The sequence below is a fragment of the Phyllobates terribilis genome, unplaced genomic scaffold, assembly GCF_046119375.1.
Source record: "Phyllobates terribilis strain yellow unplaced genomic scaffold, ASM4611937v1 Scaffold_325__1_contigs__length_2139453, whole genome shotgun sequence".
Classification (NCBI taxonomy): domain Eukaryota; kingdom Metazoa; phylum Chordata; class Amphibia; order Anura; family Dendrobatidae; genus Phyllobates; species Phyllobates terribilis.
In genome coordinates this window covers 241,777-255,947 of record NW_027363085.1, presented here as the reverse complement: position 1 = coordinate 255,947, position 14,171 = coordinate 241,777, and the positions used below count along the sequence as shown (strand labels likewise).

Genomic DNA, 14,171 nt, shown 5'->3' with positions numbered 1-14,171 from the left:
CGTTTCAGAAAAGGCATTGTAGCAAACCAAAAAAGAAATTTTAAGCGCAGCAGAGTAACCAGCGCACATACCTGTTAGCTCAGGTGAGTTTAAAAGGCTGCTGTTGATAACAAGGGCATTTGCTAAATAGATGGTGTGTGTGCAACAATATACTGAAAGGTCAATTATATTGTGCAGCTTATCTCACCACCTGTAGTTATTTAGGTGAAAGCTCCAAAATGCTTGCCTAATATGTCTGTTTATCCAAAAGGAAGTAAAAAGGGAGAGCTAGAAAGATAGCATTGCATCACATTACATGGCAATGCAATGCACAGTTGCTGAAGTTGAACCAAAATGAGCTTGTAATCTGGCTTCTGCAACTTTGAACATGAAAAATCCAATGAGGAGAAGAAAAGCAAAGCCAAAGAGTCCATCCCAAAATCCGACAAACAAGCAAAATGAACAAAAAACATTGAATTCAATTCTTTCTGATTTTAGAAACTGCATTAAAGAAGGGGTGCACCGGTCCTGGAGATACTGCAATACCAGGTCAATGCGTGGAGTGGACAGAGCAAGCTCTTTTTCCATCTCCCTGTTCTAAAAATCCATTTAATATATGGTCCCCAGATAGGGGACGTATCAGATATTAAACTGATAAGAACAGATACTACACTTGATCTTAGCCAAAAGGCCGAGAAGCGATAACCAGAATTGGTTTCAAACTACGGAGCCACCCAAGGATCCTGAAAAGTCCATTTGTGGAGATGAGCTCCTGGACTCCCGTTAAGAAGACATGTTGTCAACCTCTAGATCCCTTACATGCCTGCACTTTTCGGCTTGCTGCTGCTGCAATCCACGCGTTTTAGATCTGCATAACTCCACCTCTTTAAACACAGCACCTTCACCCCCTGCTGTTCCCACCTGCCTCAACACCGTTGGAAGGGAGGAGAACCAATTAAGGCGGCGGGTGGGGTGGAACGAGCAGCTGTCTACCCTTAGCAGGAGGGCTCCTGATTACATACCTCTCCTGCTGCTGCTGCTGCTGCTTGCTGTCCAGCAGCAGACTGAAGGTGGCTGCTGCTGTGCACAGGTATATAAAGGCTCAGAGCCTATTATGACACGCGCAGCCAGCGTTCCATTGCCACATTCCATCTACTGCAGGCAGGATACCTGGCTGGCTGAATGTCGCTGAGAAGCTCACAGAGACCGCCATAAGCAACAGTTTAACAGAATGCCACAGACTAATCAACCAAACTTTTTGGGTTGGGTTCTCTTTTATAGTCTGCAGGCATTAAATGAAAGAAGTCAGTGTTCCAGCAGAAGGAGACAACGTTTCAGAAAAGGCATTGTAGCAAACCAAAAAAGAAATTTTAAGCGCAGCAGAGTAACCAGCACACATACCTGTTAGCTCAGGTGAGTTTAAAAGGCTGCTGTTGATAACAAGGGCATTTGCTAAATAGATGGTGTGTGTGCAACAATATACTGAAAGGTCAATTATATTGTGCAGCTTATCTCACCACCTGTAGTTATTTAGGTGAAAGCTCCAAAATGCTTGCCTAATATGTCTGTTTATCCAAAAGGAAGTAAAAAGGGAGAGCTAGAAAGATAGCATTGCATCACATTACATGGCAATGCAATGCACAGTTGCTGAAGTTGAACCAAAATGAGCTTGTAATCTGGCTTCTGCAACTTTGAACATGAAAAATCCAATGAGGAGAAGAAAAGCAAAGCCAAAGAGTCCATCCCAAAATCCGACAAACAAGCAAAATGAACAAAAAACATTGAATTCAATTCTTTCTGATTTTAGAAACTGCATTAAAGAAGGGGTGCACCGGTCCTGGAGATACTGCAATACCAGGTCAATGCGTGGAGTGGACAGAGCAAGCTATTTTTCCATCTCCCTGTTCTAAAAATCCATTTAATATATGGTCCCCAGATAGGGGACGTATCAGATATTAAACTGATAAGAACAGATACTACACTTGATCTTAGCCAAAAGGCCGAGAAGCGATAACCAGAATTGGTTTCAAACTACGGAGCCACCCAAGGATCCTGAAAAGTCCATTTGTGGAGATGAGCTCCTGGACTCCCGTTAAGAAGACATGTTGTCAACCTCTAGATCCCTTACATGCCTGCACTTTTCGGCTTGCTGCTGCTGAAATCCACGCGTTTTAGATCTGCATAACTCCACCTCTTTAAACACAGCACCTTCACCCCCTGCTGTTCCCACCCGCCTCAACACCGTTGGAAGGGAGGAGAACCAATTAAGGCGGGGGGTGGGGTGGAACGAGCAGCTGTCTACCCTTAGCAGGAGGGCTCCTGATTACATACCTCTCCTGCTGCTGCTGCTGCTGCTGGCTGTCCAGCAGCAGACTGAAGGTGGCTGCTGCTGTGCACAGGTATATAAAGGCTCAGAGCCTATTATGACACGCGCAGCCAGCGTTCCATTGCCACATTCCATCTACTGCAGGCAGGATACCTGGCTGGCTGAATGTCGCTGAGAAGCTCACAGAGACCGCCATAAGCAACAGTTTAACAGAATGCCACAGACTAATCAACCAAACTTTTTGGGTTGGGTTCTCTTTTATAGTCTGCAGGAATTAAATGAAAGAAGTCAGTGTTCCAGCAGAAGGAGACAACGTTTCAGAAAAGGCATTGTAGCAAACCAAAAAAGAAATTTTAAGCGCAGCAGAGTAACCAGCGCACATACCTGTTAGCTCAGGTGAGTTTAAAAGGCTGCTGTTGATAACAAGGGCATTTGCTAAATAGATGGTGTGTGTGCAACAATATACTGAAAGGTCAATTATATTGTGCAGCTTATCTCACCACCTGTAGTTATTTAGGTGAAAGCTCCAAAATGCTTGCCTAATATGTCTGTTTATCCAAAAGGAAGTAAAAAGGGAGAGCTAGAAAGATAGCATTGCATCACATTACATGGCAATGCAATGCACAGTTGCTGAAGTTGAACCAAAATGAGCTTGTAATCTGGCTTCTGCAACTTTGAACATGAAAAATCCAATGAGGAGAAGAAAAGCAAAGCCAAAGAGTCCATCCCAAAATCCGACAAACAAGCAAAATGAACAAAAAACATTGAATTCAATTCTTTCTGATTTTAGAAACTGCATTAAAGAAGGGGTGCACCGGTCCTGGAGATACTGCAATACCAGGTCAATGCGTGGAGTGGACAGAGCAAGCTCTTTTTCCATCTCCCTGTTCTAAAAATCCATTTAATATATGGTCCCCAGATAGGGGACGTATCAGATATTAAACTGATAAGAACAGATACTACACTTGATCTTAGCCAAAAGGCCGAGAAGCGATAACCAGAATTGGTTTCAAACTACGGAGCCACCCAAGGATCCTGAAAAGTCCATTTGTGGAGATGAGCTCCTGGACTCCCGTTAAGAAGACATGTTGTCAACCTCTAGATCCCTTACATGCCTGCATTTTTCGGCTTGCTGCTGCTGCAATCCACGCGTTTTAGATCTGCATAACTCCACCTCTTTAAACACAGCACCTTCACCCCCTGCTGTTCCCACCCGCCTCAACACCGTTGGAAGGGAGGAGAACCAATTAAGGCGGGGGGTGGGGTGGAACGAGCAGCTGTCTACCCTTAGCAGGAGGGCTCCTGATTACATACCTCTCCTGCTGCTGCTGCTGCTGGCTGTCCAGCAGCAGACTGAAGGTGGCTGCTGCTGTGCACAGGTATATAAAGGCTCAGAGCCTATTATGACACGCGCAGCCAGCGTTCCATTGCCACATTCCATTCACTGCAGGCAGGATACCTGGCTGGCTGAATGTCGCTGAGAAGCTCACAGAGACCGCCATAAGCAACAGTTTAACAGAATGCCACAGACTAATCAACCAAACTTTTTGGGTTGGGTTCTCTTTTATAGTCTGCAGGCATTAAATGAAAGAAGTCAGTGTTCCAGCAGAAGGAGACAACGTTTCAGAAAAGGCATTGTAGCAAACCAAAAAAGAAATTTTAAGCGCAGCAGAGTAACCAGCGCACATACCTGTTAGCTCAGGTGAGTTTAAAAGGCTGCTGTTGATAACAAGGGCATTTGCTAAATAGATGGTGTGTGTGCAACAATATACTGAAAGGTCAATTATATTGTGCAGCTTATCTCACCACCTGTAGTTATTTAGGTGAAAGCTCCAAAATGCTTGCCTAATATGTCTGTTTATCCAAAAGGAAGTAAAAAGGGAGAGCTAGAAAGATAGTGACGCGCCCCCTGGGACATATTCCTTTTTGAGGGGAATACCCGGCACCGGATCAGATGGGGGGGGGTTGTAGTCTCCGAGCGGCTGTGACCCGGTCCCGTGCCCAGGGCGTCAAGCTCAGTGTTATGTGGCAGCTTTACAGATGTTACTAAAGTTCTTTTGTGTCGACTACGCCACCCGTTGTAATGCGGTCACTGTGGCCGCCGCTGCAGCAGGGTCCGCTGAGGCTGATGGTGGATGCGCAGCTTGGTGGGATAACCCCCAACGGGAGGGGTATAGCCTCAGAGGGGACAGGCGCAGAGGATGGGGGTTGTGGTGGTTCGGTGCAGCCGGCAATGAAGACAGACTCGGGTTGTGCAGTTAAGGGTGTTTACTTACTGCAGATGTTGTACTGGTCACTCCAGCTGCTAGTGACCACCCGAGCCGTGCTGCGTCCACCAGGTCCTGGATCCAGCCAACCCCCAAACAAGTCCGGAGCGTGGCCCTGAGCTCTCCCTCTGTCCTTTCTTCAGCCGTCCCCACCAGTGATTCACCTAGGTCCAGCTCCCTCGGGCCTTCTGTTGGGACACCCTTGGCCCTGGGTTCCCTGACCCTTCATGTGGTGTGCCTTCGGGGTGAATGTGGTGGGTGACCGTGGCAAACGCTGCCCACGATCTCCGGTCTCTGGCTGGGGATTGTTTTTGCCCCCACCAGCTTGGGTTCCGGTACCCTGATGCTGACTCCTCACCCGGTGCTCTAATTTGGGTTCTTGGGTCCCTTCAGTCTTCCCCCTCTGGGTCTTTCTCTGCTCCACTCTCTCTCCAGGGCTGCTGTTTCCTTCTCTCTCCTCTCCAACTCCTCTGCAGCTGACTGACTCTCTGCGTCTGACTTGTCCTCTGCATCTGACCCTGATTCTAGTTGGTGCCCTCCTTATATATCCCTCTATGTGTGAGCTCAGGTGACCAGCACCCAATGAGCTCCTATCACTACCCAGACTGCTCCCCCTATCTGCCCCTACACTACATGGGATGTACCACCCCCCTCCCACTCCAGCCAGGAACAGGCTCGGTTGTACCTGCACATTTCTAAGTGAGAGTACCGTCGGCCTGCTCCTCTGAAATGGGATGTATGTAGTGCATGCAGTCTATCTGAGCTCAGTTCCACACTCCTTCCTTACCCGGGAGTGGAATATCACACCTCTGGGTTGAGGTGCAATACCCCTGTAGCAGCCGAATCCTCAGGGTGCTACATTCCCCCCTGGTAAATCACAGCACGTCCTCGGGCTGTAAGACATAAAACACCAAAAACATACATATTTTTATAAACATAAACATATAAAACATCATATAAAACTTTTCATATAAAACATTCTCGTAGACTTCTCTTGTCTCTGGTTTCAGGTTCCTCCTCCGGACACTGTGCAACGTGTGTCCGGGAAAAGTACGACAGTCTCTTAGAAAAACTGGTTTTCCTATAAAACCGGTAGGGGGCGCTTTAGGACGCGCAACTATATACAGGGGAAAGTTGGCCGCTCTCAGTCCTCGGCCAGGTAGAGGGAAGGGAATGGCTGCTCACAGTCCTCAGCCTGTAGGATGAAGGGGTTAACGGGTAACAGTTCACTGGTCCCAACGGGGACTATTTTAGCAGCAACAGTTTCAGTTTCTTTATACCCCCATTGGGTAACTTATTTACAGCACCTGCTCTGCCGCACTCAACGGCGTCTTCCTCCTGCTCTTTGAACTTCAGACCCGTCCGGGTCCTCTTGCTCCTCCTCCCCGTACCGCAACTCCTCCTCCGTCAAGCGGTGTACATGGAGGGCGTAAGGTCCTTTGGCACACTTGTGCCGGGTAAAGGTGACCTCATCTCCGATGTAGAGGTCACGACCTCTGTGCCCCTCCGGCAGATGGGACTCCACGTCTCTGCGCGTGACAAAGACGTTGCCGGGGGTGTTGTTGTCTCGAATGAAGCCCCACCCGTGCTGCTGGTTGAACTTTATTACAGTCCCGGTGGTACGGGGACTGTGCGCTGCACGGGGGTCCCTCCTGGTCCGGCTCTTCTGCTCGGCACTCCGTACTTGGGCCTGCTGTTCCCGGACCCGCCTCTCTCTCCGCTCCCTCGCAAACTCCTCGAGCTGTTGGCGGCAGCACTCCGCACGCTCTGCTGCAGCTGCCCTAGTTTCCTGAGTGAACCCCATTAGATCTTCTCCGGTGGGGTCCCACTCAAACTGTGCTTCCGCTAGCGGGGGCGAGATCCGTGCCACGGGCTTCGGAGCCGGAATCAGGGGTTCATCCAGGGGTCTTAGTCTCTGCTGCCGTTCCAGCTCATGGTATCCTTCGGGCCAGATGAAGGGCCGCCCGTCCGGCCATGTGAGCTGGCTGAACAGGTCCTCCCCCAGGTGTGGCACCCTTGGTATTGCGGGCGCGGGCGCGGTGGTGGTGGCGCCCGGGTTGCCCAGGCCTTGCGGCCAGGCCTGGGGCACCTGGAAGGTGAAGGGCACCGTTAATACGGCGGCGCCCTGGGCTACCTGGCCTTGCGGCCAGGCCGGAGGCTCCGCGGAGGTAGGGGGCGCTGTTGGTGATGCGGCGCCCGGGGGTACTAGGCCTTGCGACCAGGCTGGTGGTAATTCCTGCTTTGTCACGCTCCGGGTCGGTGCGTGTGACGTCACAGGGGTCGCGGCGGCTTCCGGTCGGGGCCTAGTCCATAGCGGTGACGTGGCGGCTACGGGCACAGCAGGGGGACTTTCGGGCTCTGCGACGGGGAGCTGGGGCAGGTGAGCGGTGTCACGGCTTGGGGTATAGGCGTCCCCTTTACCTGCCTCCATGCGTTCGGCTCCCTCTTCGGCGCCGTCTCCGGCCTTGGGTCCTCCCGCGCCATCCTCAGAGGCGGTCTGCTTCCTCTTCCAGGGTAGCGTGCTCCGCTGACTGGTCTCTGCGTGCTGAGCCATCTCCCGGCTCCACTCCGCCAGTATCTCGCGCTGTACCCGGGCCATCCTCCTTGCGAGGCCCTCCAGGGCAGTTTGTGCACACTCCCGGTCTCGGGGGAGCTGTGCAAGGACCTCCACTAGGCCTAGTGGGGTCGTGGTGTCCAGCAGGCTCCTGACCAACGGGTCGGTGCTGCTCTGCTCTGCTTCCAGCAGGCTCCTGGCCAGCGGGCCGGTGCTGCTCTGCTCTCTGGACATCTCCGGGTGAGCTTTTCTGCTGCTCCTCTCCAGGCTTCCTGCCTCCGGGTGCGCTCGCTCCAGACTGCTCCAAGCGACACCCATCTTTTCTCTTCTCTTTCGTCTCCTCCCACTTCGAGGGCGGTCCCAGGGCAACTCGGTGACTGTCAGCTCCAGGGGGAGTTCTTTCACGCTGACAGACACCTCCAGCATCACAGTCTCTGTTGGTGGGGGCGGTTTCCACTTTTGGCGCCATTTTCTGTCCCGGCCCACGATGGGAGGTGGCCTCCTGCCCTCCTTTGGCACGCCCATAATGGCGTCCGCTGCTCTTCCAAGGCGGGAAATCTGCGGTTTTGGCGGGAATCGTCGCCCAGTGGCGGGAAACTCTGCAGATGGCGGGAACAAGCTGGAAATGGCGGACAATCGGCGGGAAACGACTGGTGATGGAGTCCGATGGCGTGGACCCTCCGGAACCGGCGGGAGACTTCTTTCTGAGGTAAACTTGCACTTTTCTTCAGGCACGCAGTACCCGGGTGTTGCGGGCACGTAATCCTGCCGACTACGCCAAAGTGGACGCGCCCCCTGGGACATATTCCCTTTTGAGGGGAATACCCGGCACCGGATCAGATGGGGGGGGGTTGTAGTCTCCGAGCGGCTGTGACCCGGTCCCGTGCCCAGGGCGTCAAGCTCAGTGTTATGTGGCAGCTTTACAGATGTTACTAAAGTTCTTTTGTGTCGACTACGCCACCCGTTGTAATGCGGTCACTGTGGCCGCCGCTGCAGCAGGGTCCGCTGAGGCTGATGGTGGATGCGCAGCTTGGTGGGATAACCCCCAACGGGAGGGGTATAGCCTCAGAGGGGACAGGCGCAGAGGATGGGGGTTGTGGTGGTGCGGTGCAGCCGGCAATGAAGACAGACTCGGGTTGTGCAGTTAAGGGTGTTTACTTACTGCAGATGTTGTACTGGTCACTCCAGCTGCTAGTGACCACCCGAGCCGTGCTGCGTCCACCAGGTCCTGGATCCAGCCAACCCCCAAACAAGTCCGGAGCGTGGCCCTGAGCTCTCCCTCTGTCCTTTCTTCAGCCGTCCCCACCAGTGATTCACCTAGGTCCAGCTCCCTCGGGCCTTCTGTTGGGACACCCTTGGCCCTGGGTTCCCTGACCCTTCATGTGGTGTGCCTTCGGGGTGAATGTGGTGGGTGACCGTGGCAAACGCTGCCCACGATCTCCGGTCTCTGGCTGGGGATTGTTTTTGCCCCCACCAGCTTGGGTTCCGGTACCCTGATGCTGACTCCTCACCCGGTGCTCTAATTTGGGTTCTTGGGTCCCTTCAGTCTTCCCCCTCTGGGTCTTTCTCTGCTCCACTCTCTCTCCAGGGCTGCTGTTTCCTTCTCTCTCCTCTCCAACTCCTCTGCAGCTGACTGACTCTCTGCGTCTGACTTGTCCTCTGCATCTGACCCTGATTCTAGTTGGTGCCCTCCTTATATATCCCTCTATGTGTGAGCTCAGGTGACCAGCACCCAATGAGCTCCTATCACTACCCAGACTGCTCCCCCTATCTGCCCCTACACTACATGGGATGTACCACCCCCCTCCCACTCCAGCCAGGAACAGGCTCGGTTGTACCTGCACATTTCTAAGTGGGAGTACCGTCGGCCTGCTCCTCTGAAATGGGATGTATGTAGTGCATGCAGTCTATCTGAGCTCAGTTCCACACTCCTTCCTTACCCGGGAGTGGAATATCACACCTCTGGGTTGAGGTGCAATACCCCTGTAGCAGCCGAATCCTCAGGGTGCTACAATAGCATTGCATCACATTACATGGCAATGCAATGCACAGTTGCTGAAGTTGAACCAAAATGAGCTTGTAATCTGGCTTCTGCAACTTTGAACATGAAAAATCCAATGAGGAGAAGAAAAGCAAAGCCAAAGAGTCCATCCCAAAATCCGACAAACAAGCAAAATGAACAAAAAACATTGAATTCAATTCTTTCTGATTTTAGAAACTGCATTAAAGAAGGGGTGCACCGGTCCTGGAGATACTGCAATACCAGGTCAATGCGTGGAGTGGACAGAGCAAGCTCTTTTTCCATCTCCCTGTTCTAAAAATCCATTTAATATATGGTCCCCAGATAGGGGACGTATCAGATATTAAACTGATAAGAACAGATACTACACTTGATCTTAGCCAAAAGGCCGAGAAGCGATAACCAGAATTGGTTTCAAACTACGGAGCCACCCAAGGATCCTGAAAAGTCCATTTGTGGAGATGAGCTCCTGGACTCCCGTTAAGAAGACATGTTGTCAACCTCTAGATCCCTTACATGCCTGCACTTTTCGGCTTGCTGCTGCTGCAATCCACGCGTTTTAGATCTGCATAACTCCACCTCTTTAAACACAGCACCTTCACCCCCTGCTGTTCCCACCCGCCTCAACACCGTTGGAAGGGAGGAGAACCAATTAAGGCGGGGGGTGGGGTGGAACGAGCAGCTGTCTACCCTTAGCAGGAGGGCTCCTGATTACATACCTCTCCTGCTGCTGCTGCTGCTGGCTGTCCAGCAGCAGACTGAACGTGGCTGCTGCTGTGCACAGGTATATAAAGGCTCAGAGCCTATTATGACACGCGCAGCCAGCGTTCCATTGCCACATTCCATCTACTGCAGGCAGGATACCTGGCTGGCTGAATGTCGCTGAGAAGCTCACAGAGACCGCCATAAGCAACAGTTTAACAGAATGCCACAGACTAATCAACCAAACTTTTTGGGTTGGGTTCTCTTTTATAGTCTGCAGGCATTAAATGAAAGAAGTCAGTGTTCCAGCAGAAGGAGACAACGTTTCAGAAAAGGCATTGTAGCAAACCAAAAAAGAAATTTTAAGCGCAGCAGAGTAACCAGCGCACATACCTGTTAGCTCAGGTGAGTTTAAAAGGCTGCTGTTGATAACAAGGGCATTTGCTAAATAGATGGTGTGTGTGCAACAATATACTGAAAGGTCAATTATATTGTGCAGCTTATCTCACCACCTGTAGTTATTTAGGTGAAAGCTCCAAAATGCTTGCCTAATATGTCTGTTTATCCAAAAGGAAGTAAAAAGGGAGAGCTAGAAAGATAGCATTGCATCACATTACATGGCAATGCAATGCACAGTTGCTGAAGTTGAACCAAAATGAGCTTGTAATCTGGCTTCTGCAACTTTGAACATGAAAAATCCAATGAGGAGAAGAAAAGCAAAGCCAAAGAGTCCATCCCAAAATCCGACAAACAAGCAAAATGAACAAAAAACATTGAATTCAATTCTTTCTGATTTTAGAAACTGCATTAAAGAAGGGGTGCACCGGTCCTGGAGATACTGCAATACCAGGTCAATGCGTGGAGTGGACAGAGCAAGCTCTTTTTCCATCTCCCTGTTCTAAAAATCCATTTAATATATGGTCCCCAGATAGGGGACGTATCAGATATTAAACTGATAAGAACAGATACTACACTTGATCTTAGCCAAAAGGCCGAGAAGCGATAACCAGAATTAGTTTCAAACTACGGAGCCACCCAAGGATCCTGAAAAGTCCATTTGTGGAGATGAGCTCCTGGACTCCCATTAAGAAGACATGTTGTCAACCTCTAGATCCCTTACATGCCTGCACTTTTCGGCTTGCTGCTGCTGCAATCCACGCGTTTTAGATCTGCATAACTCCACCTCTTTAAACACAGCACCTTCACCCCCTGCTGTTCCCACCCGCCTCAACACCGTTGGAAGGGAGGAGAACCAATTAAGGCGGGGGGTGGGGTGGAACGAGCAGCTGTCTACCCTTAGCAGGAGGGCTCCTGATTACATACCTCTCCTGCTGCTGCTGCTGGCTGTCCAGCAGCAGACTGAAGGTGGCTGCTGCTGTGCACAGGTATATAAAGGCTCAGAGCCTATTATGACACGCGCAGCCAGCGTTCCATTGCCACATTCCATCTACTGCAGGCAGGATACCTGGCTGGCTGAATGTCGCTGAGAAGCTCACAGAGACCGCCATAAGCAACAGTTTAACAGAATGCCACAGACTAATCAACCAAACTTTTTGGGTTGGGTTCTCTTTTATAGTCTGCAGGCATTAAATGAAAGAAGTCAGTGTTCCAGCAGAAGGAGACAACGTTTCAGAAAAGGCATTGTAGCAAACCAAAAAAGAAATTTTAAGCGCAGCAGAGTAACCAGCGCACATACCTGTTAGCTCAGGTGAGTTTAAAAGGCTGCTGTTGATAACAAGGGCATTTGCTAAATAGATGGTGTGTGTGCAACAATATACTGAAAGGTCAATTATATTGTGCAGCTTATCTCACCACCTGTAGTTATTTAGGTGAAAGCTCCAAAATGCTTGCCTAATATGTCTGTTTATCCAAAAGGAAGTAAAAAGGGAGAGCTAGAAAGATAGCATTGCATCACATTACATGGCAATGCAATGCACAGTTGCTGAAGTTGAACCAAAATGAGCTTGTAATCTGGCTTCTGCAACTTTGAACATGAAAAATCCAATGAGGAGAAGAAAAGCAAAGCCAAAGAGTCCATCCCAAAATCCGACAAACAAGCAAAATGAACAAAAAACATTGAATTCAATTCTTTCTGATTTTAGAAACTGCATTAAAGAAGGGGTGCACCGGTCCTGGAGATACTGCAATACCAGGTCAATGCGTGGAGTGGACAGAGCAAGCTCTTTTTCCATCTCCCTGTTCTAAAAATCCATTTAATATATGGTCCCCAGATAGGGGACGTATCAGATATTAAACTGATAAGAACAGATACTACACTTGATCTTAGCCAAAAGGCCGAGAAGCGATAACCAGAATTGGTTTCAAACTACGGAGCCACCCAAGGATCCTGAAAAGTCCATTTGTGGAGATGAGCTCCTGGACTCCCGTTAAGAAGACATGTTGTCAACCTCTAGATCCCTTACATGCCTGCACTTTTCGGCTTGCTGCTGCTGCAATCCACGCATTTTAGATCTGCATAACTCCACCTCTTTAAACACAGCACCTTCACCCCCTGCTGTTCCCACCCGCCTCAACACCGTTGGAAGGGAGGAGAACCAATTAAGGCGGGGGGTGGGGTGGAACGAGCAGCTGTCTACCCTTAGCAGGAGGGCTCCTGATTACATACCTCTCCTGCTGCTGCTGCTGCTGGCTGTCCAGCAGCAGACTGAAGGTGGCTGCTGCTGTGCACAGGTATATAAAGGCTCAGAGCCTATTATGACACGCGCAGCCAGCGTTCCATTGCCACATTCCATCTACTGCAGGCAGGATACCTGGCTGGCTGAATGTCGCTGAGAAGCTCACAGAGACCGCCATAAGCAACAGTTTAACAGAATGCCACAGACTAATCAACCAAACTTTTTGGGTTGGGTTCTCTTTTATAGTCTGCAGGCATTAAATGAAAGAAGTCAGTGTTCCAGCAGAAGGAGACAACGTTTCAGAAAAGGCATTGTAGCAAACCAAAAAAGAAATTTTAAGCGCAGCAGAGTAACCAGCGCACATACCTGTTAGCTCAGGTGAGTTTAAAAGGCTGCTGTTGATAACAAGGGCATTTGCTAAATAGATGGTGTGTGTGCAACAATATACTGAAAGGTCAATTATATTGTGCAGCTTATCTCACCACCTGTAGTTATTTAGGTGAAAGCTCCAAAATGCTTGCCTAATATGTCTGTTTATCCAAAAGGAAGTAAAAAGGGAGAGCTAGAAAGATAGCATTGCATCACATTACATGGCAATGCAATGCACAGTTGCTGAAGTTGAACCAAAATGAGCTTGTAATCTGGCTTCTGCAACTTTGAACATGAAAAATCCAATGAGGAGAAGAAAAGCAAAGCCAAAGAGTCCATCCCAAAATCCGACAAACAAGCAAAATGAACAAAAAACATTGAATTCAATTCTTTCTGATTTTAGAAACTGCAATAAAGAAGGGGTGCACCGGTCCTGGAGATACTGCAATACCAGGTCAATGCGTGGAGTGGACAGAGCAAGCTCTTTTTCCATCTCCCTGTTCTAAAAATCCATTTAATATATGGTCCCCAGATAGGGGACGTATCAGATATTAAACTGATAAGAACAGATACTACACTTGATCTTAGCCAAAAGGCCGAGAAGCGATAACCAGAATTGGTTTCAAACTACGGAGCCACCCAAGGATCCTGAAAAGTCCATTTGTGGAGATGAGCTCCTGGACTCCCGTTAAGAAGACATGTTGTCAACCTCTAGATCCCTTACATGCCTGCACTTTTCGGCTTGCTGCTACTGCAATCCACGCGTTTTAGATCTGCATAACTCCACCTCTTTAAACACAGCACCTTCACCCCCTGCTGTTCCCACCCGCCTCAACACCGTTGGAAGGGAGGAGAACCAATTAAGGCGGGGGGTGGGGTGGAACGAGCAGCTGTCTACCCTTAGCAGGAGGGCTCCTGATTACATACCTCTCCTGCTGCTGCTGCTGCTGGCTGTCCAGCAGCAGACTGAAGGTGGCTGCTGCTGTGCACAGGTATATAAAGGCTCAGAGCCTATTATGACACGCGCAGCCAGCGTTCCATTGCCACATTCCATCTACTGCAGGCAGGATACCTGGCTGGCTGAATGTCGCTGAGAAGCTCACAGAGACCGCCATAAGCAACAGTTTAACAGAATGCCACAGACTAATCAACCAAACTTTTTGGGTTGGGTTCTCTTTTATAGTCTGCAGGCATTAAATGAAAGAAGTCAGTGTTCCAGCAGAAGGAGACAACGTTTCAGAAAAGGCATTGTAGCAAACCAAAAAAGAAATTTTAAGCGCAGCAGAGTAACCAGCGCACATACCTGTTAGCTCAGGTG

At 49.8% G+C, this 14,171-nt stretch overlaps 7 non-coding genes across 7 annotated transcripts; all 7 read right to left on the bottom strand.

Moving 5' to 3' along the window:
* Positions 1 to 491: 491 nt before the first annotated feature.
* Positions 492 to 682, bottom strand: LOC141221235 (U2 spliceosomal RNA). Its single transcript, XR_012289276.1, has one exon. It is a non-coding gene; the product is annotated as a U2 spliceosomal RNA (small nuclear RNA).
* Positions 683 to 1,800: 1,118 nt separating this feature from the next.
* Positions 1,801 to 1,991, bottom strand: LOC141221489 (U2 spliceosomal RNA). Its single transcript, XR_012289520.1, has one exon. It is a non-coding gene; the product is annotated as a U2 spliceosomal RNA (small nuclear RNA).
* A 1,118-nt stretch (positions 1,992 to 3,109) lies between these two features.
* LOC141221234 (U2 spliceosomal RNA) lies at positions 3,110 to 3,300 on the bottom strand. The gene has a single exon (XR_012289275.1). It is a non-coding gene; the product is annotated as a U2 spliceosomal RNA (small nuclear RNA).
* A 6,055-nt stretch (positions 3,301 to 9,355) lies between these two features.
* Positions 9,356 to 9,546, bottom strand: LOC141221233 (U2 spliceosomal RNA). The gene has a single exon (XR_012289274.1). It is a non-coding gene; the product is annotated as a U2 spliceosomal RNA (small nuclear RNA).
* Positions 9,547 to 10,661: 1,115 nt separating this feature from the next.
* Positions 10,662 to 10,852, bottom strand: LOC141221232 (U2 spliceosomal RNA). Its single transcript, XR_012289273.1, has one exon. It is a non-coding gene; the product is annotated as a U2 spliceosomal RNA (small nuclear RNA).
* A 1,112-nt stretch (positions 10,853 to 11,964) lies between these two features.
* LOC141221231 (U2 spliceosomal RNA) lies at positions 11,965 to 12,155 on the bottom strand. Its single transcript, XR_012289272.1, has one exon. It is a non-coding gene; the product is annotated as a U2 spliceosomal RNA (small nuclear RNA).
* A 1,115-nt stretch (positions 12,156 to 13,270) lies between these two features.
* Positions 13,271 to 13,461, bottom strand: LOC141221230 (U2 spliceosomal RNA). The gene has a single exon (XR_012289271.1). It is a non-coding gene; the product is annotated as a U2 spliceosomal RNA (small nuclear RNA).
* Between the last annotated feature and the right edge of the window lie 710 nt (positions 13,462 to 14,171).